At 38.1% G+C, this 23091-nt stretch overlaps 1 long non-coding RNA gene across 1 annotated transcript; it reads right to left on the bottom strand.

Moving 5' to 3' along the window:
• Positions 1–1531: 1531 nt before the first annotated feature.
• Positions 1532–22412, bottom strand: LOC103461654 (uncharacterized). Its single transcript, XR_533165.3, has 2 exons — positions 21956–22412; positions 1532–3418 (listed from the first exon to the last, which is right to left on the bottom strand). It is a non-coding gene; the product is annotated as an uncharacterized LOC103461654 (long non-coding RNA).
• Between the last annotated feature and the right edge of the window lie 679 nt (positions 22413–23091).

Genomic DNA, 23091 nt, shown 5'->3' with positions numbered 1-23091 from the left:
TGTAATTCAGTTGCAATTTGTATTAAAGGGGCAGTATTATGTGTTTGTCAGGCACATAGTGCCATTTTTACAGCACAATCAAGTAACTATGTTAACTGAAATTGTAAAAAGAAAATTACTGTATATATGATGAGGTGGGTTTTCAGTCGTATCGAAATAGATGCGTTATGCAACACTGATGTGGAACCATTTTTTTTTCGCATCACACGAGTCATGTGATTACTAACCAGATGTTACTACTGACCGAAATGATGAAGGACACAATGGGAAATAGTAGGATGATGGCTTGTTTTAGTTTTTTCCAGACAATGTGCAGCTGGCTCCACCAGAGCTCTTACAGAAAGACATGTGACATTCCAACATGTTGAATCTGTAGCTATAATGTAAAATCACCAACTACAGTTTCCCCAGAATGCCACATACGTAGCCAAGTAGGCGGGGCTTGTCGCTCCAATGCCTGAATAAGACTCTGACATCTCTGATGGCTGATAGTTGATCAGCGCTAGCGCCATGGCTGAGTTATGAATATATATCATAATGTTTACATCCATCCCTACTATGATTTTTAATGACTTGTCATGTGAAAAAGTTTATTCACATGTGATTTTAATTTAATTTCTATTGAAATGGACACACCACAATTACTGAATTTAGTTGGGTTTTTTTTGTTATCAGGAGAATATAGACAAATATTTTCTCACATTTGTAATGAAAATGCAGCGACTGATGTTTATGGTAGGAAATAACTATAAGACCATGGCACCATTTATATTTTGCTTGACTTTTTTCTAAGGTGTAAAACAGAGACCTGATTGTTGAGACGGTGAGATTTTCCAGTCCGGATTGGATCCTTGTTTCAGCATTTTCTCCACAATAAAAGTCCAGAGGGGAACCAGCCTTCCCATGTCCCCTTAATTAACCAAACGCACAAAGTTTTTAAAACTTAACGGTATCTTGAACAGTTTTTCCAAAAACTTTGTTTGTGAGCAGCCACAAATGCTATGCAGCCCCGCAGAAAGTAGTGAGAAGATACAACTGATACAACTGCTGCTCAGATATTACAGCAATGCCCCAATAAAAATATGACTCAATCATCCATCTGCTCCCCTGGGCATGGAGGGTTTTTAATTTCATGTATGGCTTTCATTTTAATTTCATAGTAAGTAGGACTGCAAACATCTTGCAACTTTATTATGATCAATAAAGAAATGTAATGTCTGTGGCCTGAGAATCCCACCATCTGGATCATTTTGCACTGCGTGGCAGTGTGAATTCTTCATGCATCTGGGTTAGCACTTAACTTAGCTTTTTATTGAAGCAGGAGCTCTCATTCAGCTTTTACATGACAAAGCTGAAAAATAAAAACAATATTAAGCTTTTGTTTATTTTTCACTCATATCTGTATTTGGCTGAACAAAAATATGAACAAACTGTAACGATAGCTGGGCCTCTCTACAGCTCTATGAAATATAATATCATGGCACCATTAAAAAAACAAAAAGAAACCAACAACAACAAAAATCACATCAAAACATTTAGTAAACCTTCTGGTTTATTAAATACAATTCATTGAACACGTTGCAGTGAAGTGGCTAATCTCATCACAAAGCAGTATGTTTCCAATTATACAACGTGTAAAACAAGAGCAGGTGAAAGGCTCATTGTTAAGCAGTCGGGTGCTAATTAATGGTGTGTATTGGACAGAAAACACTCAGCATCGTGATTCATCACAAGAGTTTGTTCTCGCTCCAACATATGTTGTTGCAAACCTTAAATTGTTAGTGATGGAGGATCCAACTTTTTCATTGCTGGAGATCTTTCATGTAAATTTCAGGCTGAAGATGTGGCGCTTTCAGTGATGCAGTTGTATACCAGGAGGCTATGAACGGAAGAAAAATGATTCTGACTGTATGGTACGATGCATGATGTGAGCCACGATTTGTATCTGGCTTTTCTCCTTCTATACAGCCTTTTCTTTTCGTAGTCTTTTCATTTCGCTGCTGTACGTCGGTAAGGTTTTGCTGGTCTGGGACCCAAAAGGTTTTCAATGCACTCTAATGGAAAACAAAAACCGCCTGATTACGTTTCGGATCCCGCCCATTTCTGTACAAATCACAGAGATGCCTATTTGCTTTGGATAAGTATTATGACAGGACCTCAGAGTTCAGCAAAACATAGAAGGTAATAGAAATGCACTTTGTTAAATTTTTGGCTGATATCCCATATGACGGTATACTAAAACTCATCTGGCCAATAACCGATACCGATACAGTATATATCAAAAGCTTGTAAAATGTACTGCTGGTGAGGTTTCTTTTCTTTTTTGCAGTTAGCCGCTCTCTTGCTTTCTCTTTTGGCCACCATGAACTCATCGTAATGGTGGATCTTGAGATGGTTAAAGTTCAAAGTCTTGTAGGACTTTGTTGTTGCTCCTCCTGGCATCACCAATGCTGATCAGTCATTGCAAACAGCAGGTCTGCTTTCAGTTTCTGACACTTCAAAAAACTTTGACACCGCTGACGTTTTCACTTGGTTCTGCTCTCCAGCCGTGATCAGATTTAGTTTGGCGCGTGTGATGTCATGACGTTGTGCTGTGCTGCAGGCATCATTGTCGCTGGTTTGTCATTTAAGAACAACATCTTTTCTATCTGTGAGTTATTTTGACGGAATGGCTGATTAAATCTTACAACCAATATTGGTCGACACTGATACCATGCCGATAATATCGTGCATCGCTAGTAGGAAATTGCAGGATAATTTTTACTTTACAAATTACTGACATGTTTGATTCGCACGGGATCAACAACAGACAATCTCTGCAGTTATTACAAACAGCATGACTGTTCCAAAGTAAAACTAATCCCATGCCAATACGGCTTAGCATGTCCTGTTTTCTTTACCACATATGAAACGTCAAGCAAGCATTTCTATATTCATAAGGAGTCTGAAGCTCCATGGCGACTAAAAGCTAGACTCGTCTTTATTGTCCTCAGAGTGAGTTACATCTTTGAGTGGATTTGAATCATTTTCACTGCATAGTGTAACTCTTAACCACCTCGGCCACAGGAGGCAGAATTAAGGAAAAGTCTGCCAGAGTTCTGGTGTGTAATGCAGACAGTTTTTTTTCCCTTTGATCTACAAAACAACTGCATCTTCAACACAATACAAATACTCCCAGAGCTCCAGCAGTCATAGTTGCGAAACCTGCTAGATGAAAAGATTGGCTCACTACACCTCATCTTTGAGTGTTTGCATTGTTTTCTATAGAACCCCCCGATGGTTAAAGGAATGACACGTTACGCCGTCACTTCGCAGAATCATCCCGTCTCCCAGCAGGTTGATGCCGCAGACTTCCACGGTGAAAGCTGTCCCCATGACGTCTCACGGGGTGTTTCTCAGTTTCACTGGAGCTGATTTTCTGAATAAATAGAAAGAAGACATCTAAGACGTGAACTCACGGAAAGGCAGAAAATATAGGACATGCTGCCAGGGACGACAGCATGCAATGTTGGAGACCAAAACAAAATAAATTCCAAGGATTATACACGACCACGTTCTTCTAAGCTGTAGATGCATAAAAATATACCAAAACCACAAATAAAGATGAACACAAACGGATATCCAAACCAATACTCTGGAAATGTGTGTGCAAGTGGCTCTTTTATCCAATTTCTATTTTCTCACTCACTTCTTATTTGCCGTCCTGCTGCTCTCATTTCCATTCAATGACGAATCTGCATGCATGCAAAATAGCTTCTTCTTTTAAAATGCTTTAATAGCCACAGACATATTTGTGTGATTCCCAGTGGAATTGTGCTGAGTTGTTTTAGCCTAACATGACTGCATCAATCCTTAACTATTTATGTAGAATTTAATTACAAGGTGTGTCAATGTTACAGCGTATGTGGTGGTAAGACGTTTCATTTTATGCACACTGCACAGCCTGACGCATAAAGACAAATTAATTCATGTGTATTTGGTTTGCGTATTAATGATCAGGTAAGTTAATAAAAACAGAATGGACCTTTAAAATCTTATTGAAATCATTTTGAAGACCGGTTTAAAATCATACTGAATAAATACTCTAAATACTCTAAATACTCTTATTCTATGTTGTGTTTTGAAACATTTCATTGTCTCCAGATGTTCAGGATCCAGCTGTTTTGTTAAAAAAGCTCTCAGCATATTTCACATGATGTTTTGATGTCCATTATAACTTCAGATATCTTGAGGTAATCAAGTCTTTAAAAAAAAAGAAAGAAAGAAAGAAAGAAAAAAGAAAGAAAGAAAGAAAGAAACTGATAAATTACTTTGATCAACCAGGTTATGTACCAGTCTGTCTCCTTGACGATGCACTCCGTAATTTATTTTTATTTGTCTTTGAATTTAGAGAACCACAGAGAAGAACCTTGGTTTAAGAGACTTATTGCTATTGAAGTCCTTCCCCTTTAAATGCCCGTTGGTTAGTCTAAATTGAAATTCAAGATGCATCTCTAAATCACGACTGGACCGTTTATCATTTTATGATGACCTTGGTGAAGGTCACATGCCTAAGCACATTAATCCAATGATGAAGGATGTTAGCATGTCAGATTTTAGCAGTAGATCAAACTTTCTGGAGGGTTTTTATGTCTTTGCTTTAAGGTCTTTTACAATTTTACCATTTCAATTGCTCACAATGGTTTATTTTATTTCCATGCCTAAGAAACGTGGAGAGAAGCGCCAAAGAAAGAAACTGAGCACAAAGCATTCGACTTTGCAGCTGAACGTTGCCAAAAGTGATGACGTTACGTGAGGAACACGGATTTCGGCCATGACTGCACAACACAATGGCCACCTGAGAAAAAGAACAGTTATAGCAAAGACTCAGACTCGAATGTCAGTTTATTAAATGACATTTTTATGGCAATTTGCTCAGTGAGGCGGAGGCAGCATAAGAGGAGACGTCTACATGGAAAAGTAGCTGGAAACTCTAATGGAGCGGCGCGCTAATCGGTCCAAAGCGCTCTGCGGGGAGCTCAGTTGGTCTGCACATTTTTATCTGGCCTGTGATTTATTACAAAAATTTGAATAATAATATAAAAACTAATTCTGGTATTCATGTGAACAATTTCTTTTTTTCTGTTTTGTTATTTTATTTTTTATGTAAATTGTCATCCCTTCCCGTTTTACCCCAACAACTGTGTCAGCAGAATACTTTCTACTGCTCAGCTGTGTAAAACTATGTGACTGGAATGTGAATGGAAATAGCTGGAAATCTCACTTTTCTCTGACTGATTTGACTCAAGCACTGGGAAAAAAAGAAAAAGTTGTGCAGCTGCTAATCTGTGGTTGACAGCTGATGTTTTTTTTTTTTACACAAATTACATGTAAAGACTGTAAACCAACATGTTTTCTTACATAAGAAACTTTGTTTTCCTTCAACCAACACAAACAGGATCAGGCTGCTAACTGCCAGAGCTCTCTGTCAACATGGCTGCCTTAAATCTTGTGTCATTCATTAAAGTCAACATGTTCCTTCTGTTGCAATCTGTTTGCACGCAAAAATGTTGCTAACACTTTTTTAATCATCTGCTGTGGCAGAAGAAGAGACCGGTTGTAGTTCTCAAGGTGTAACAGCAGATTTAATCTTGTTCTTCAATGTAAATAAATGACACTATTCCTGGTGGGTGAAACAAGAATATGTTTTCTGTTTTTTTTTTTTTTAAAAACAGCTTTCTGACCTTGTGTTTTCAAGCGACACATCGTCAAGCTGGTGCTTTCGGAGGGTGGTGGCTTCTAATCCTCAATTTTATCTTAAAAATGTAGCTTAATATTACCTATCTGCCGTAAAAAACAACAGAAATTATCATTTATAAAATAAAGAAATACAAATGTTTTATTTTTGGTTTTGGAGCTATAAACTATATTTACTCTTTAGAAAAACTGATCTGTTTCTGCTGTCTCTTTAATGTGTGCAAAGCAGCTTTGAGAATGAATGGGGAGTAAAGTAATTCGCTTATTAACAGTTTACAGTGTCAAGGTTAATGAATTAATTACTGAATATAATTTAGATTGTGACCTGCTGTACATGATACACAAATAAAGTAAATAATAAAAGACTTGGACAAAGTTTCTAGTAGTAATGGTTCGTCTTCAGCTGTTTTTACCTTAATTTCAGTTCAGTGCCGATGAACAGAGATGAGTCAGAACCTCAGATAATGTCGGTGTCATTCTATTATGAGCTATAAGAGACGTTTAAAGGGGCACTAACCAGATACCAAGGTCAGGCTACAATGAACATATAGAATGACAGCTCAAAGAATTATTCCGCCTTACATTATCGCTCACATAAAGCATAATGCATCAACCTTTGGCCAGGGCTACAGATATCTCTCCATGCTGTCAGTCTGTCCTGAGGAGCTTAAAGCTGGGCGGTGTTGCTACAGGCTGACTTTAACAAACCATTTGAAAAGTGTAGCAATAACACAAAATGATCGATGAGAGAATGAATGATGAGTGTTGGTTATTAAAAGTGCATCTGAATAAACTGGAATATTATCTAAATGATTATTAATTTCACAAATTGTGTGCAAAAGATGAAGTTTAAAGGTTCACACATTTCAAGTGTTTATTTCTGTTCATTTTGATGATTATGACCTCACTGAAAATCCACATATAATGGATAATCAGAAGATTATGTTAAACTAGCTTTGTTTTATTGTATTTTGGTTATTTAACAGACTAATGTAGGAAATGTTTAATTTGTTTAACAAAAAAATTTGTGACTACAGATTTCTAACCAAAACCAGTCTGGAAGTTTTGTCCCTAGCTAGACTTTTAAGAATGAAAGCATAGTAAACACTTTATGGTAAACAGCAGATATAAACTCCAAAAGTAATATAATCAAAAACAATGATGGATATACAACAATGCCAACTGCTTTTGGAAATTTTAGCCAGTGTCCGAAATAAAACATGCTTTGCGATATTTAACATTACACACATTTCCCACACACGTTGGGTAAGTCTTTGTGACTTACCCAGCTCTCAGAGAACATCAGTATCAGCTCGTCATACTGTCATGTTGACAGTCTTTCCATGACTATGTAAAACATAATGTGGTCATAACATTGAATTTGGTATTAATTAAATTGATAAACTTGTTCTGTTTCATTGATCTTGTGTAGTATTCTAATTTTCAAACAAGAATTTGCAAGCCATTTTAACCACACTAAGCAGAGTTAAACACTTTAAATATATCAACTTTTGTGTAATAAAGTTAAATGTCATAAGTTTAACATTTGAAAAAATAAAATGAATGTTTCCATGAATTCTAACTAATTGAAATAGACTTGCATTTCAAGACAAATTAAGATTTTTTTCTGTGAAACTATTTGTTTGTCAATACACTTTTTCCATGTGTCTGTTGTATCTGTGTTACATATGTATCTTTTTTTAAGAATAGTTTTTTTAACCCCTGTATGTAGCAATAGCAAAATTCACGTATTTCCAAAGTAATTAGAGTTAGAAGAACCAGTAAAACTTTAACTTTAGCTAATCAGGAACTTAAGTGTAACATGGGGGAACTGCTTCAGAATCAGAGCAGAGGAGCTGTGAATTAAAGGAGAGGGGGTGAGGAGGAGAGCGGTGGCATTTAATTTAAGACAGTATCTAATTGGATTTTACTTTGATGTTCAATACCAGTCACCATGGGATGGACAGAATGGGCCTTTCTTCAGGGAGATTTATCTTAAACACTGTAAAAATATTCCATATTTTCTTATTAACTTTAATCTGCATCACTTAGCTCAACAGACAATTTTGAAAACAAACATGTCTGTGCCACGGCGGAAAACACACTTCCTGGAACATGGAGCGGCTGAGAAAAAACTGATCTACTGTAACAACCTCACTGACTCGTGCAGTGTGAGCTCTCAATAAAAGTAGTCATCTAACTCAAATTCTCAAACGTTACTCATGTGAGAAGCTCTAGAAATGTTTAACTGAATGATAAAAAGCAAGAGTGACATAGAAGAGGGTCCAGGAGAAACAATTAAATTCATTATTTGCTTCTTTGTCAGCTTAGTTGTCTTGAAAACCAAAAAGGTGGTAAAAGATCCTCAAGACAAGACACTTGTAATGTTCAAGAATGCATTTGGTCTAATATATCTTTATTATGTATGTGTGTGACCTCAAAACACTTGAAAAAAAGTATTTTATTTGTTAATAAGAATTAGACTGAGGTAAAAACTTACTCTCTTAGAGTAAAAGTTATCTCAGTCAGAAAACAATTGTATGACTCAGAGTATTTTAAAAGGGGTAGTATTATGCTAAATTGACTTTTTTTTAAGACTTACATCATGTTATAATGTTATTCCCTCATCAAAAACATATTTGAGGTGTTGCCTTCATTCTTTCATGCGTGTTTGAGAAATTAGTTAATCTCCCGTAGCAAACAATTCTTCTGTGCAAAATGCCTGGGTGGACCTTGCTCCGCCTTCAAGAACGAAGCTCCTCCCCAGAGATGCAGTTTCCACACACAGCTCCTTCAAACTAGCAAGCAGCAATTAGCAAACAACTGGTGGAACTGCGAATCAGCTGAGCTCATTTTATGAGCTACTGTTCAGCGCATCACAGGTAGAAATGTTGTTAAAGGGATAAAAGAGGAGCTTTTTAAAAAAGATAGTGGCAAAATTACAAGGCATTAAATTATGAAGTCAATTTATTTTAAGTCATATTTCCTATATACTGTATATAATTTTTATAACAACTGAAGGAAACATAGTTACTTGATTGTGCCAGCGAAATACACAACACTTCCCCTTTAATAAAACATAACACTCACAAGCTGAAAAGTGTATTTCCTGTTTTAATTACTGTTGAGCATCAAACCTCAATCTGCTTCCTCGTTCTCAGTCAGCACTTCAAATACCTTATCAGGGACACAGGAAGAAATATCTTAGTGAAAACTTACGACAAGCTCAGAATTAACCCTGTATACAACAGATACTGTAATAAAAGCTTAATAACAGGTTTTTTCATTAGCTTTTCACATATTCAGGGATCCAAAAACAATGGCAGCATATGACTAACTACTGGCTGAACTTTTTTATGGAAGTTATCATTGCCAAAACTGCAATACTATATAAATGTTCCGTTTCCTCCTACAGATTTTTTCTTTTTTTACTTGAATGTTTCAGATCATCCAACACGTTTTGATTGCAGACAAAGCGAATCGGGGTAAGCACAAGTCGGACTGCCTTCGAACACAGACAGTTTGATTAAGGTCACACCACAGGATCTCAATTGAATGCAAGTTCCAACTTTGATTAGGCCTCTTCCAAACCATGATTTTATATTTCCTGAGCCATTCAGAGTTGTCCTTGATGGTTTGCTTGGAGAGCACTTGAAGACGAACTGAAACATTCTCCTTCAGGATTGTCTGCTATAGAGCATTATTCATGGTTGCATCAAATATAGCAAATCATTTAGGTCCTGAAAGAGCACAGCACTCTTAGAATGTCAAACCCACACAATCTATGAATGTGGGCATGACGTTCGTTCTCTGAAATTCTTGCTTAGTTTTCTGAAATGTTGTGTATTTTAATGTTGCACAGACCTTCCAAAAAAGTTCCCCTTTTGTCTCATCAGTCGACTGAATATGTTCCCAAAAGTTTTAGGACACATCACAATCATTTCTATCAAACAGGAGACGTCTGTCATCATGTTATCTTTGGTCAGCAGAGAGTTTAGCTTTGAAATTCTCCCATGGAAATCTTTTTTCTCTCTTTCTTATCTTACAACTTACACAGAACTTAAAACTACAGCATGTAAACTTTTATAAAAAATGTTTTTATCTTTTCTACTGCAGTTCATCTAAGCTTTAAAAAAATATGATCACGGTTTATAAACAATATAAAACAGGGGGTTTGGCAACTTGTTCACAGAGGGGCCGAGTTGGTTTAGTTTTTTTTAATCTAGTGCATTGAGTCATAATTGAAAACCTAAATTTTACATTTGTTCAGATTGTCGTTTTCTGTCATTAAAACGTGTCATTGGACCAGAAGTACAAACTGAAGAAATCTGTAAGGTAGCAAAACCTTTTGAGGTCAAACTACGTCTTTCAGATCTAACTTCCATAAATGAACACAGTCATGAACCTCCACTTTGAGGCCTTTCAGATCATGCAGGGTGGGTTAAAGAGTCAAAGGGGCGTGGCCTAAGCTTGCAGCAGTCACCTGTTTAAGACATGTGGGATTTCCTCTGAGCTTTGTGCTGCCTTCTTCATGTAGATGGGAAGTTCAAACACATTTAGTGCTTTTAATAAAATCACATTTGTCATCTGTATGTCAACTGCATCAGATTTCTTTTCTCAGATCAGACTTAAAGTGGCACACTGTGCCGCTGCCTTCGCCTTTCCTTAATCTCATGTTGCCCCTGTAAATCAAGTGGTTGCGGGTTCATCGTGACATTACTTTAAACTCATATTTCATGCTGAGGACTCAGTTGATTGTGTCATAAACACAAACAGATCATGTAATGAAAAGATCATCCAGAGAATGCTCCAGAGAGTTGAAAGCTTTTGTCACGGCAAATCAGAAACAGATGACTGAGGAAAATGTGGATTTAGTGCAGCTAATATAAGATTTAACTAAAAATATTTGCCATTGCATGAATTTCTAATATTGTTCAGTATTATGCTGGATGTAATATGGTGTTATAATTAGAGGTTCAATATTAATCATTTTATTGTCCTGATACTGAAAAACCTTCTAGGTCAGATATCAGTGCCCCATCCATAAGGGCAGATCTAGTCACTTTACTTCTACGCTTCTTGCTCTGAGTTGGCATAATGCTTTATTATTTATTATTTTTTGAATTCCTAATCGCATTTTTTGAACCATTTGAAAGAAGTTTGTTGCATTTATTTGTACGTTTCACCAAGTTCTTCAACCTGTTGTTTTTGTTACTTTCATTTTCTTCATTATTTATTTTATATTGGCTTTTTCACTCCTAACTGAACTGACAGAACAAATTAGTGTTTTTTTTTTTTTTTTTTACATGTTTTACCAAGCTGGTGAAGCTACTGGTGTGTCTAAGTGAGCTGTTCTGATACAGAGATAACAAGTAAATTTGTATTTCGGTACATCCATCTCTGTGTTTAAAAAAAAGAAAGATTTTATGTTAATTTAGCTGTTTTTCTGTATTGGATGGTATCGGTTAATACTAAACGTCAGATATCGGTATCAGTATCAGAAGTGAAAAAGGTGGATTGTGTATCTCTAATTATAATCACTAACACCTGACATCACCTCCACTCTCTGTTCAAAATATCATGCAGTGATCAGTTAAGGGACATAAAATACCTCAACTTTAGATCAGCATCCTGACAAAAACTCCTCCTCCTGCATTTCTGGTTCTGCTGCAGTGCCAGCTTTAATTTGGACATAAACAGAAAAAATAAGTTAGAATTCATCTAACTTTTCATAGTCATTCTATAACTGTGCTCCATTTTGTTCACATCTGTGCATTACTCCTGATTGAGAAACGTCACCTGACTGAAGTGTGTGTAGGTTGGAGTCTTCATCTTGGCTTGACAAATATTTTCACTTTTATAAATTGCTAAATATTTTGCGCCACAAGTTAAAATGAGAATATCTGAGCTGTTCCAGCCTCACAAAAAGTCCCTGCAGTAAAATCTTATTTTCTTTGGAGGGAGTTAAACATCTGTGTGCTGCTTTTATCAGAGCTTCAGGAGCAACAATAGCACAACAAAAAGAAAACAAAAATGTATTTTGGCCACTAAGAATAAATATCTGTCATCCAGACCAAGATATGTTTAATTTAATACCAAGGAATCCTCTCTGTGTTGTGGACTTGTAACCTTCTTGGTGCTGGTAGGGTCAGTCAAAGCTGATCATTCTGATTAAAAATGCAGCTCTGCTTATCCTTGATGCTAAAAACTCCTTTGTGTCACTACCCCCCAACCCCCCAACTTTGGTCAAATACTCAACATTTCATTTCGTGGAGTGGAAGTGTGACAAAGTGCAAATATCTGACTGAAAACAAATCCCAACCATTTAGTGATGCAGCTGTCCATATCAACATCCAGATCGGTGCTCCCGCTCCCAGACAGCGCATTAAGGTCTTTTTATCGTGGCTCCAGTTTGATTACGCTTCTATCTTTTCAACCGCCGAATTCTGTCAGCAATCTATGCACTGATCGCTGAAATCTGCCAAAGGCTATGAGAAATAATAGCACTTTAACACGAGATAAGATGTCAACATGGATAGGATTTTAGATGAGTCCATTAAAAATAAAGTTCACATCTTTCTGTGTTCATGTGCCTCGCCGAATATTAAGACCCACATCAAATCCAATTCAGCCACTGAAGTGTCTGTTTTAGTTTCAACTTTTCAACTTGTTTTCAGCCTAATCAAATCTAATCACACTTTATTAATCCCAAAAAGAGAAAACTGTGTTGTATTTTCTATAAACGTAAATACAATAAGTCCTTATGGAGAGGAATAATGCGATGGGGAGGAATGACTTCCTGTGCTGATAATTCACACAGCAGAGCTGAGCCAGTCGGTGACTAAAACGCTGAATTAATTTTGTTCTAATTAAATTTTGAGGAATGCACATCAGGAGTACCAGGAGTAAACAATAATGAAAGAATGAGTCAATTGTTTTTCTGAAGCTCCTATGACAAATATGTCTGAAATCTGAAGATGGCCTCCAGGCATTTGTGTGCCGCTGATTAGGATAAGGACAAACTCTGATACTTTCATTTAAATAAGAGACTTCTTTCCCCAACAGTATTTGCTTATAAAACAAAGATATACTGTAAATGCAACTTCAATGAGTTTTTAAAGCAAGAATTTTGGTGCACACACGTTTCCATTTTAATGTGGATTTTCAGAATCATCCCATACGAGCTGGAATGATGCACAGACGACGCCTTGGAATGACGACATCACTGCGATGGTGGAATGTTCTCAGACAGATCACACTCACTTTCACCAAACCTTCTTTAGTAACACTTTATTTGACAGGGTGTGCATAAGACTGATATGGCACTGTCATGAACATGAACATGAAGAAGTCTTTATGTCAATTTATGACTGTTGTCATGAAGTGTCATTCTGTAAATAATGACACTTTTAATGAAAAGTTGCTTTGAAAGTTACATTAATAGTCCAATAAAAATGGCAACTTTGCATTATTTGGTAGAAAATGACACTTTAATGGACTTTTAATTAATTTACTAAACTATTATTTACCAAATGACACTTAAAGACAAGTCATAGACATTCATAAACACTCCTTCATGTTTATAACAGGTGTCATGTCATGTTTATGACAGTTCCATATCAGTCTTATGCACATCCCTTCAAATAATTCTTTGCAATTATTGTTCATGTGTGTTATTTCATACTGTTATCACATTCGAAATAAATAAAATAAATTAAAAAAATAAAAATAATTAAATAAATAAACAAATCTGGTCTCCAAACACTGCTTGCTCCGTTGGTGGGCTGCCTCAAACTTTCAGTTTGAACCACTAACACCATTTCAATCTGGAAAGACTCAGACGGAAAAAAAGGAACAATTAAAAGATTTAATGACAGGAATGAATAACAGTTCTTTGGCGCTCGGGCCCCGGTAGCTGATCTGATCTGAGATTTGATGTGAACTTGATGAACATCCCGATAACTGATTAGGGATGCTCTCCCCCGGGGCCCGACACGGGTGGTGGAGGTCAGGAAAGGGTGCCATCCTAGAGCCGAAGGATGTGGGTGGAGAAGGGGAGGTGGTGGGTTGAACGCAGCTGGGAACCGGCTGACGGCTTGGGTGTGGATCCTTTTATGCAGAGCCTGATTGATGATTGGACGCACAGGGTGAGGACCAGTGCTGAGGTCGGAGATGAGCATGACGTTGATGGGTGAAAGGACGGGGTGGAGTCTTCCAGCCTGAATTTACACTATCAGCTACATCTTGACTTATACTAGTATTGGTAGTTACATGAAATAATAACTTTATGAGGGTTTTTTTTAAGTTCCTTAGGTTCCTACAAAGCAGTGGAGAACAGTAATGCTGATGTTTTGAAGCTGTAGTTATAAAGTCATGAGCTCCTGTTTGGCGGAGAGAAGCCTGACGTTTTATAAACTAAGCTCTCTGAGCTGCCTGCACTGGATTAAACAAGTTTTAAACTAATACTCTGTCATACATTTTCCACATTGAACAAAGTTCAAGTAAAATTTGTTTTAAAGCTCCATGCTGATGCAAACCTCCTGCTTGCACCCAGGTTTGTGTCTGTTTCTGCCAGGCTGTGTGATCTCCGAGAACAGACACGTTGTACGGGCTGCAGAAACTTTTAGGTGTCACAGCAAGAAACACAACGTCTTTTAAATACACAAAATATTGCGACTATAACAGCCTGGTGACGCGACAAACATCATCCTATAAATAAAACCCATGTCGTGCCTTAGAAGATGAAGAGCTAAGTGGCTTTGCAAGCAAGCATCATAAATAAACTTTAGAAACGTCAAGTGCTGGAGTGAAAATAAGAGAAAAACAATCAATTTGGTCAGGAAAACCTTGAAAGACCCTGAGAGAGCTTGGAGAATTACTTCTCAAAAAGTATTTTAAAATATTACAACCAAGGAAGATGAATAAATAAATCAATAATGACACAAAGCTTTTGAGAAAGTGTCATATATGATGTCTTTGTATTATAAAAACTGCTTAGTTAAAAGCAAGCAAATGTATTTACTGATACAGCTCTTGGATGGATGGACGGACGGACGGATTTTACTGAGCTGGATAAAGTTAAACCCTCAAAATGTGACAACAGTTTTACCAAAGAATGGACTGAAGAGAAAATCAAACTCTAGATCATAATTAAATTAGAAAATTCTTTAGTAACAGTAATTATGTGTTTTCCAGGCACGTAGTGCCATTTTGTAGTACAATCAAGTAAGTATGCCAACTCTAGTGGTCAACATCATGAAATTGGCCCTCTGTCTCTTTAAGAAACTCCTGCTCTTTCCATCACTCTGCCTTCAGGAATTCATCACAATATTATCTATTGTTATATACCCTGAAACAACGTTTTTACCTGCGTTACACATGGACGTATTTTATATAATGAGCTCAGTAGATGCTTGCTAATTGCTGCTGACTAGTCTGAAGGAGCTCAGTGGGAGAGTTGTGGGGGAGGGCTCCTGTGTGAGAGGGAAGCTTGTAAACTGCAGCTCTGAGGAAGAGCTACGTCTTCGAAGGCGGAGCTAGGCCCACCCAGGCATTTTGCACAGCTGAACGGTTTCTATTGGAGATTAAAGGATTTCTCAAACATTCATAAAATAATTAAGATAACACTCCAGTTAGGTTTTTGATGAGGGAATAACATTATAACTTGGTAGAGCTAAAAAAAACAGTTGATCCTACATAACACTGAAAGGACGAACAGAATTTTTTTTTCCAGTCATCCCAGATCAATCAACCAATGAACCAACCAATCAGTCCAACAGGAAGTGGATTCGTTCCCGTCTTTCATCACCTTTGTGACTGATAATTGAAACTGTGAGCAGATTTTACTTCAAACTTTAAACTTGTTAAATTGAGATTTTTCTCATAAGCCTCAAAACATTTGACTTTGTTTCCAGTTCTGAGCTCTGCACTCAAACGAATCTCTGAGCAGAACCAGAAAGCCCACTGAACTTAACTCAGCGATGAAACATTGCTAATGGCGCCGTAGTTTTCCTGTCTGGAGTCATTTCACTTTTAAACTTAAGCACTGCTGTGGGAAATGCATTAACACCACAAACATCAGAGAGACTCTCTGCACGCTGACGTGAACACCCATTATCACAACTCTTCATTATCACAGAATTATTCAGTGACTGTGAATGACTTGAAATGATCTGCTGTTATCCCTGCCCTCTAGTAAATTGCTGAGTGCAGCGTTTGAATCATTTATTTCACCTTTTTTAATTTCTTTCTAACACAACCACAAATTTCTTCCTAACTGCGAGTTGAATTGGACATACCAGAAGGCTCCGGTGTTATTTTGCATCACTGGCTGATTTTCTTTTAGAAAAAGCCTCCATCTTAATGGTGTGAACTGCAGCTCCGTCGTGGTGCTTGACTCCAAAGTCTTGTTCTTGTTTCCTGAGAGTGTCGCGCAGCTTCCTACTCTTTTAACGGCGGACATATGCCCCTTACTGTTTATTCCGGCACTCTCCCACCGCCTGGAGCCAATTTTCAGGAATAAACGGCAGCAAAAGTGAAAGACTGTGGAGTAGGACCTGAGAGGAGACTGAAGGGGGTTTTACGGGTGTTTCTGCATAAAAGTGGCTAATAGAAATCCGTGCACTTGGAAACATGACATGATTAAAAAAAAGCAAAGTAGAGCTATTTAGTCGATTCACAGCTGCATAAAGGAATTCGCGCAGATTGAGAGTTAGCATTTAAAATGTTGGATGATTGAAATGTAACTGAAGTGTCATTTAGCTGTCATAATATTTAAATCTCATTGACAGCATGTTCAGTAAACACTCTTGTTTCACTGATCTGTTTGCCCTTTTTTTTTTTTCCAATTTCTTCTTAGAACTTGAAATGAACCAGATGCAGGCCGTACAGCTCCCACTACTACTCCCATGTAATGTTGATGGATTGAGACAGTGGAGCTGAATGTATTGCTGTGATCATTCATCTTGCCAGATGCAGCAAATCAGCACACCGAGGCGTAGCTCCCAAAAAAAGAAAAAAAAAATCAGCCGCTATTGACAGAAGAGTTGCCTTCATCCAAGGACAAACAAGCAAAAACTTTCAGCCTCAAACAATAAGTTGATAAAATGTAGCGACTGAAGTGGGTTTTCTAAAGATGGAGTGTCATTTAATGTCTCAGCAAGAAAAAGAGACTGAAAAAGTCTCTCCCTTTGTAATCTAAAAACTGCCTGGTGATTTATCTGGCTTTTTGTTAGTTTTAAACACAAAAATATGCTCAAGTGATTTACATCTGATGCTAAACCTGTTATTTATTTCCAACCGACTTTTTGCATACTACGGAACATGCAGACTACGCATAGAAAGGCCAGGATTCAAACCCAGAACCTCCTTGCTGTAAGGCAGAGGTTCCAAAACTTGGGGCGCGCCCCCTTACAAGGGGAGGGGGGCACCGTGCCATTGCAGGGGGCGCGCGGGAAGCTGTCTGGATGAAAAAAAACATGAACGCTGTATGCACTGGGTTTTTACCTTTGAGTGGCCAACTCTTTTATTCCTATGTGAATTTGATACAGTAGGGGCTTCCAATCAATCAATCAATCAATCAAATTTTATTTGTATAGCACATTTCAGCAGCAAGGCATTTCAAAGTGCATTACATAATTAAAATAAAAACAGAAATAAACAGTGAGAAAGAGAAAGAGATAAAAAATAAAAAAAATAATAAAAAAATAAAAAAAATAAAAAAAACATTACATCATTAAATCGTCGAAAAGAAAGAAAAAGAAATTAAAAACATTAAAGACATAAAAACATGGAAGACGTCAAAACCCGCACTCTAACCCTAATTTAGCCATAAGCAACTCTAAACAGGTGGGTTTTAAGTTGAGATTTAAAAACACCCAGTGTTTCAGCTGTTTTACAGTTTTCTGGAAGTTTGTTCCAAATCTGTGGTGCATAGAAACTGAATGCTGCTTCTCCTCGTCTGGTTCTGGTTCTGGGGATGCAGAGCAGAACCAGAACCAGAAGATCTGAGGGGTCTAGACGGTTGGTACAGTAATAACAGATCTTTAAGGTATTGTGATGCCAAACCGTTCAGTGATTTATAAACTAACATCAGTATTTTAAAGTCTATTCTCTGAGCTACAGGGAGCCAGTGTAGGGACTTTAAAACTGGTGTTATGTGCTCTATCTTCCTGGTTTTAGTGAGAACCCGAGCAGCAGCGTTCTGGATCAGCTGCAGCTGTTTGATTGATTTATTAGTCAGACCTGTGAAGACGCTGTTGCAGTAATCAATGCGGCTAAAGATAAACGCATGGATGAGTTTCTCTAGATCGTGCTGAGACATAAGTCCTCTAATCCTAGAGATGTTCTTCAGGTGATAGAAGGCCGACTTTGTGACTGTCTTAATGTGGCTCTGAAGGTTCAGGTTAGAGTCCATCACTACTCCCAGGTTTCGGGCCTGATTGCTGGTTTTTAGTTGTTCCACACTTCCCATATCTGTGTCCTCTGTCACTTTTATCAGCAGTTAAAACTGTTTAATCCAATGTTAATGTAGTGTTATAGAAATATACATAATTCCACAGAAATAGTTTCCAGGTGAGAAGTTCCGGTTCTTAAGGTGGGCGTGGTGTATATAAGGGAGCTGCTGCGTTCATTCAGGCATGTGTCTTTGTTCTTCCACTGTGTGGCTTGCGTCCGGTGGACTCTGGCAGCGGAAAGCAACAAATCGCTGGCTGGTGCATGTTGCGCTGATATTCTGGTGGTAGGTAGTGATGGGCAAATGAAGCCTCATGAAGCAATGAAGCTTTCCAGCCCTTTGCTTTGCAAAAAGGTTCATTACTCGATGCTTCATTCATTGCTCACCAGTGACATCTGCTGGTGAAACTGTAACAGCCTTGTCACTCAGTTGGATCATACTTCCAAAAATTACTAATTTCTTTTATGTCAGACTGATTTGACAATAAAGACATTTGATGTTTTAGTGTCTTGGGAGTCCAGTGCCTGTTGGGACATTCGCTTTTTCTTAGATTTCTAATTGACTCTGATCCCTTATAATTGGCTACATGTTGAATTTTAGTTCTGCAACAGGATTAAATCTGTTTCCGCTGTGAAAGACTGATATATCTTTGCCAATCAGACTACAAATAATAGTGGAACTTTGCAGAAGGAGAGAAATTGGGAGGTGGAGGGTTAATTATCGTCATCTAAAAAGAATTTTATTGTGAGTGATCATCTCAAAGTATTCCCAGATGTCAGAGATTTTCCTATTGCTGACTCCATTTCAGACAATTAATCAAGTTTACTTGTGTAGTACATTTCAGCAACAATGCAGTTCAAAAAGATTTGCATCATAAAATCACAAAAATATAATTATTAAAAAGCAACATAATCTACAATTGATAAAAGCAGTAACAAACATTACATTTTGATGAGTACCATCATCAATACACATCAAATATGTTGGTCAATGTTCATTTTATTTTGGCCAATGAAGATAAATATGCTCTGATGCGAGACCAAAAGGACAACAACCCATGATGCAGCACGGCTCATAGCGCTTTTATTTTGAAACCGACACGCAAAATGAAGCAGTCACGTGACCTGTGCAATGCGAGGCCTTGTTTGTTGCCAGTCACGTGGTTTTCAGCAAGATGACACAAGCCTAGATGCGGGGCTTCATCGGACACGCCCCCTTTTTACTCGGTACAAGCCTCATAGCCTGGATTCAGATGGTCCATCACTAGTAGGTGTTCTCTCTCTCTCTCTCCTGCACTTTAGCTGATCTTGGTCAGAAAATCGAAACTGAAGTGTGATCATAGGTAAAACGCCACTGCGCTCCTTCTCTTCCTCGGTCTGCGAGTGTGTGTGCATGTTTGTGGATCAGCAGGTAAGAAATTAACACTCATCTAAGCTCCAGTTTCTTCTAGTTTTATTTAAAATGGTGACTAATATTTTTTATAGGTTCCCCACAGTTGAACCATTGCTGCTCAGTCTGCGTTCGTTTCCCGGATCTGTTCTGCTTTGCTCCGCTCCGTCTACGTTAATCTCCCGGATTTCTGTACAATTATTCTAAAGTTGGACTGCGGCGGCGTTATCCGCCCCCATTGAAGCGTGTTTGGGGTGTGGCATCGGCGCATCCATTTCACCTCCTGTTGTGGCGGGACAAGCGGGCCACGCCTGGTCCTGATGTTTTAATTTGTACCGTCTATTGTTAATTAACTTCTATTTCTTTACTTATTTTATTTACGGCCCTTTTTGTTTATTTAGTCGGGCTGATATAGTTTTTCTTTTATTAGGTTTAAGATTGTTATATTGGTTAACTGGTTTTCTTTTGTTTTGCAGTTGCTGAGGTCCGGTGTTGGTGACGGTGTCTTCCTCTTCTGCGTGCTGTGATTCTTGAGTTTGGGTTGTTCCCACTGCGTCTGGTGTGTTAAAGGTTTTGTTTGATTTGCTGTTTGGTGGATGTCGTCCCCATAGTGCTCCCTCCGGCCGGTAACCTCAGCTGCTGCAGCTCTTCTATTTTCTTGATTTCTTTTGTTTCATTCTTAAAGGAAACTGGTTTTAAAAATCATTTTAAATAATTTAATAAATGGTTTTCTGGAATTTTGAAACTCTCTCAGATGTTTTAATCCATGCATAACTGAACCTGTGTGCCTTAAACAAGAGGTAATATTCTTAGGGTGGCGTTGTTGAGCAATTTACTAAAACTAAACTTCCACAAAATCCGAGTCTCCGTCTAGTGTCGCCACATTAACACGCGGTAACCTGTTTTTCCGAGCCGCCTTCAAACTCAACATGAGGCTACGACGCTCGCGCTGGGTTTACACCTGTGCGGCAGTGAAGGAGACCTGCTGCTGCTGTGCAGAGCCACGCAGATGCGTTAGAATCATGGCAGCAAACCAGCAAAACGCAAAGAACTTTTCAGTTTTCCCCCAAACTAACCGACTGAGCTGAGTAAAGCTGTTGGATGCAGGTAATGTTAGCTAAAAGATAACTAGCTCATATCAATACAGCACCTTAAGCTTGTTAAGTAGCTTGTAGGCTACTGGTGTTGTCTATGTTCAGCTACGTAGATTCATTTTGCCCCCCCAAAAGTAGATCCCACCCCAGAGACGGTCTCTAAGAATCCTCTTCCCCCGCTAACACACGTCGTTCAAACAGAAAGCTAGTTGTAATCCATAGGCGGTGGGGGGCCCAGGAGAAAACGACAATCTAGTAACGTTTAATAACACTTTCAATGCCGAACAAGTCCATTTGTATATCAATGGATATGTTCAGTAACCAAATAAATCTCAGTAAATTAGAATATAACTGTCCTGAGAAAGAAGAGACTCAATGCTGAGGGGCTAAAAAACTAAATGTTTTATAATAAAGTTTTTGTTCTACAATTTATTTTTTTACCCTGTGGAAGAGAGTCAGTAGCTACATCTCCGCTGACTATAATTGCAGAATCTGACATTTTGAAAATAGATTTACTTAGTTGGTACGTGACAATTTTGAAAAAAAAAACAACTAAACTCTTGCACTTAAACTCTAGTTTAAGTGCTAGGGTGAGGTGATTTTTTGTCATATCAAAATTGGTTTATTTTGCAAAACTACAATGGAAACACTTTTTCTGCATCACATGAGTCACATGACCAACAACCTGATGTTGCTACTGGCACAAACCAAGAAGACGACAACAGGAAGTAGTAGGAGGATTATGGCACCACATGTTTTTTAGCGACTTATTGCCTGAACAAACTTATTCATGTGTGGTTTTAATTGCATTTCTTGTTTAATGGAATAACAACAATTACAAAATTGTATTTTTTTTCCCAATATCAGGGGAATATTGACAAAGTTTTGCGCACATTTTTAATGGAAACACAACTACTGAAGTGGTCAGGTCGGTGTATTCCTCGAAATGTCAGGAAACCAGCAAATTGTTCATCCGGAGTGTGGATGAAACTTTCCCTTAGATAGTTGGTGGCTTATATTGTTCCAGCAATGTAAACCAGCAGTTTGGACTAAAAAAATAAACATGCAGGTTTTTGTGTATACTCACTATTAACAGAGATTTGAACAAATGAATAAATATTGAGAGCTGAAGTGTTTCTATCTCAGACCGAAACAAGCAGACAGAACCTGTGAGGTAAAACGTGAACCTCTTTCTCTGAGGGTTAAAAATCCAGCAAAGCTTTATATGAACCAGTTTTTCTACACTATTGTTAAAAACTGGAAAATAACGGAGAATACATACCTATCATCAAGAGAAACCCTAGATGACATGTCGTTCCCCGCTGGTCTCCTTATCGTGCCAAGTTTCCTCAGAGCGGCGTTTCTCAGTTCCGGTCCTCAGGGAAAACTGCCCTGCATGTCTCCCTTCTGCCACACACCTGCTCTGAATAAATGGGTGATTAACAGGCGTCTGCAGCACTGGATGGCATGCAGGAGCTAATGCTATCGTTTGAATCAGGTGCTATCGTTTGAATCCTGGTCCCTGAGGACCAGGATGGAAACACAGCCTGAGAGAATCCTCAGAACTGTTTGGTTTGAAATGATCTAATGACTTCTCTAAGGAGAACCAACACACACAAATAACGCTTTCCAAGGAGAAGCCAGGTCACAACAAACCAACAGCCTAAGATGAAAACTGTTTAGCTTCAATGTCTGTTTCACGTTTTGTTCTAAACAGAAAATTAAATACAGTAGCCACGGCTAAGAAACATCAGCCACACTGAAAGCGATTTAGTGCATCTCAAAGATGGTGTTCATGTTAATTTTTCTAAACGACTGGGGATGAGAACAGCTTGTGTTTCAGAAAGAACAAAGACTTGTTTTCCTCCTTTGCATCAAAAACATATTAATTAAAGTGTATATATGATGCTTTTAAATCCTTCCTTATCACATCTAAATCATTTATGCTCTACATCAGGGGTGTCCAAAGTCGGTCCTGGAGGGCCGGCATCCTGCATGTTTTAGTTCTCTCCCTAGTGGTTGTAACAACCTCCTCAGCAAGTCAATGTTCTCCTTAGGCCTCTAATGAGCCATCATTTGATGCAGGTGTGTCAAACCAGGGAGAGAACTAAAACATGCAGGATGAGGGCCGACTTTGGGCACCCCTGGTCTAGAGACAAAGTAGAACTGCAATACTTTGGTCTGAATTTCTGGTTATTGTAGCTCCAGAGAGGTGCGTTCTAGAGCAACTCGTTCTAGAGCAACTCGTTCTAGAACGAGCGACTCATTTTCCTGTGTTTTTTAAAAATGTGAATGAATCATTTCCCGCCCTGCCCCCCTCCAGAACACACAGCGTTCCACTCCACCCCATTCGGTCATTTTTGTAGTTTGATATCAGAGATACTGTATGATTACCTACTGGCAGAGAAACTTTTTATT

The sequence above is a fragment of the Poecilia reticulata genome, chromosome 1 (genome assembly GCF_904066995.2).
Source record: "Poecilia reticulata chromosome 1, P_reticulata-male-v2, whole genome shotgun sequence".
Taxonomy (NCBI): Eukaryota; Metazoa; Chordata; class Actinopteri; order Cyprinodontiformes; family Poeciliidae; genus Poecilia; species Poecilia reticulata.
The sequence above is the reverse complement of the archived record's forward strand: the minus strand, read 5'-3'. Positions and strand labels throughout refer to the sequence as shown.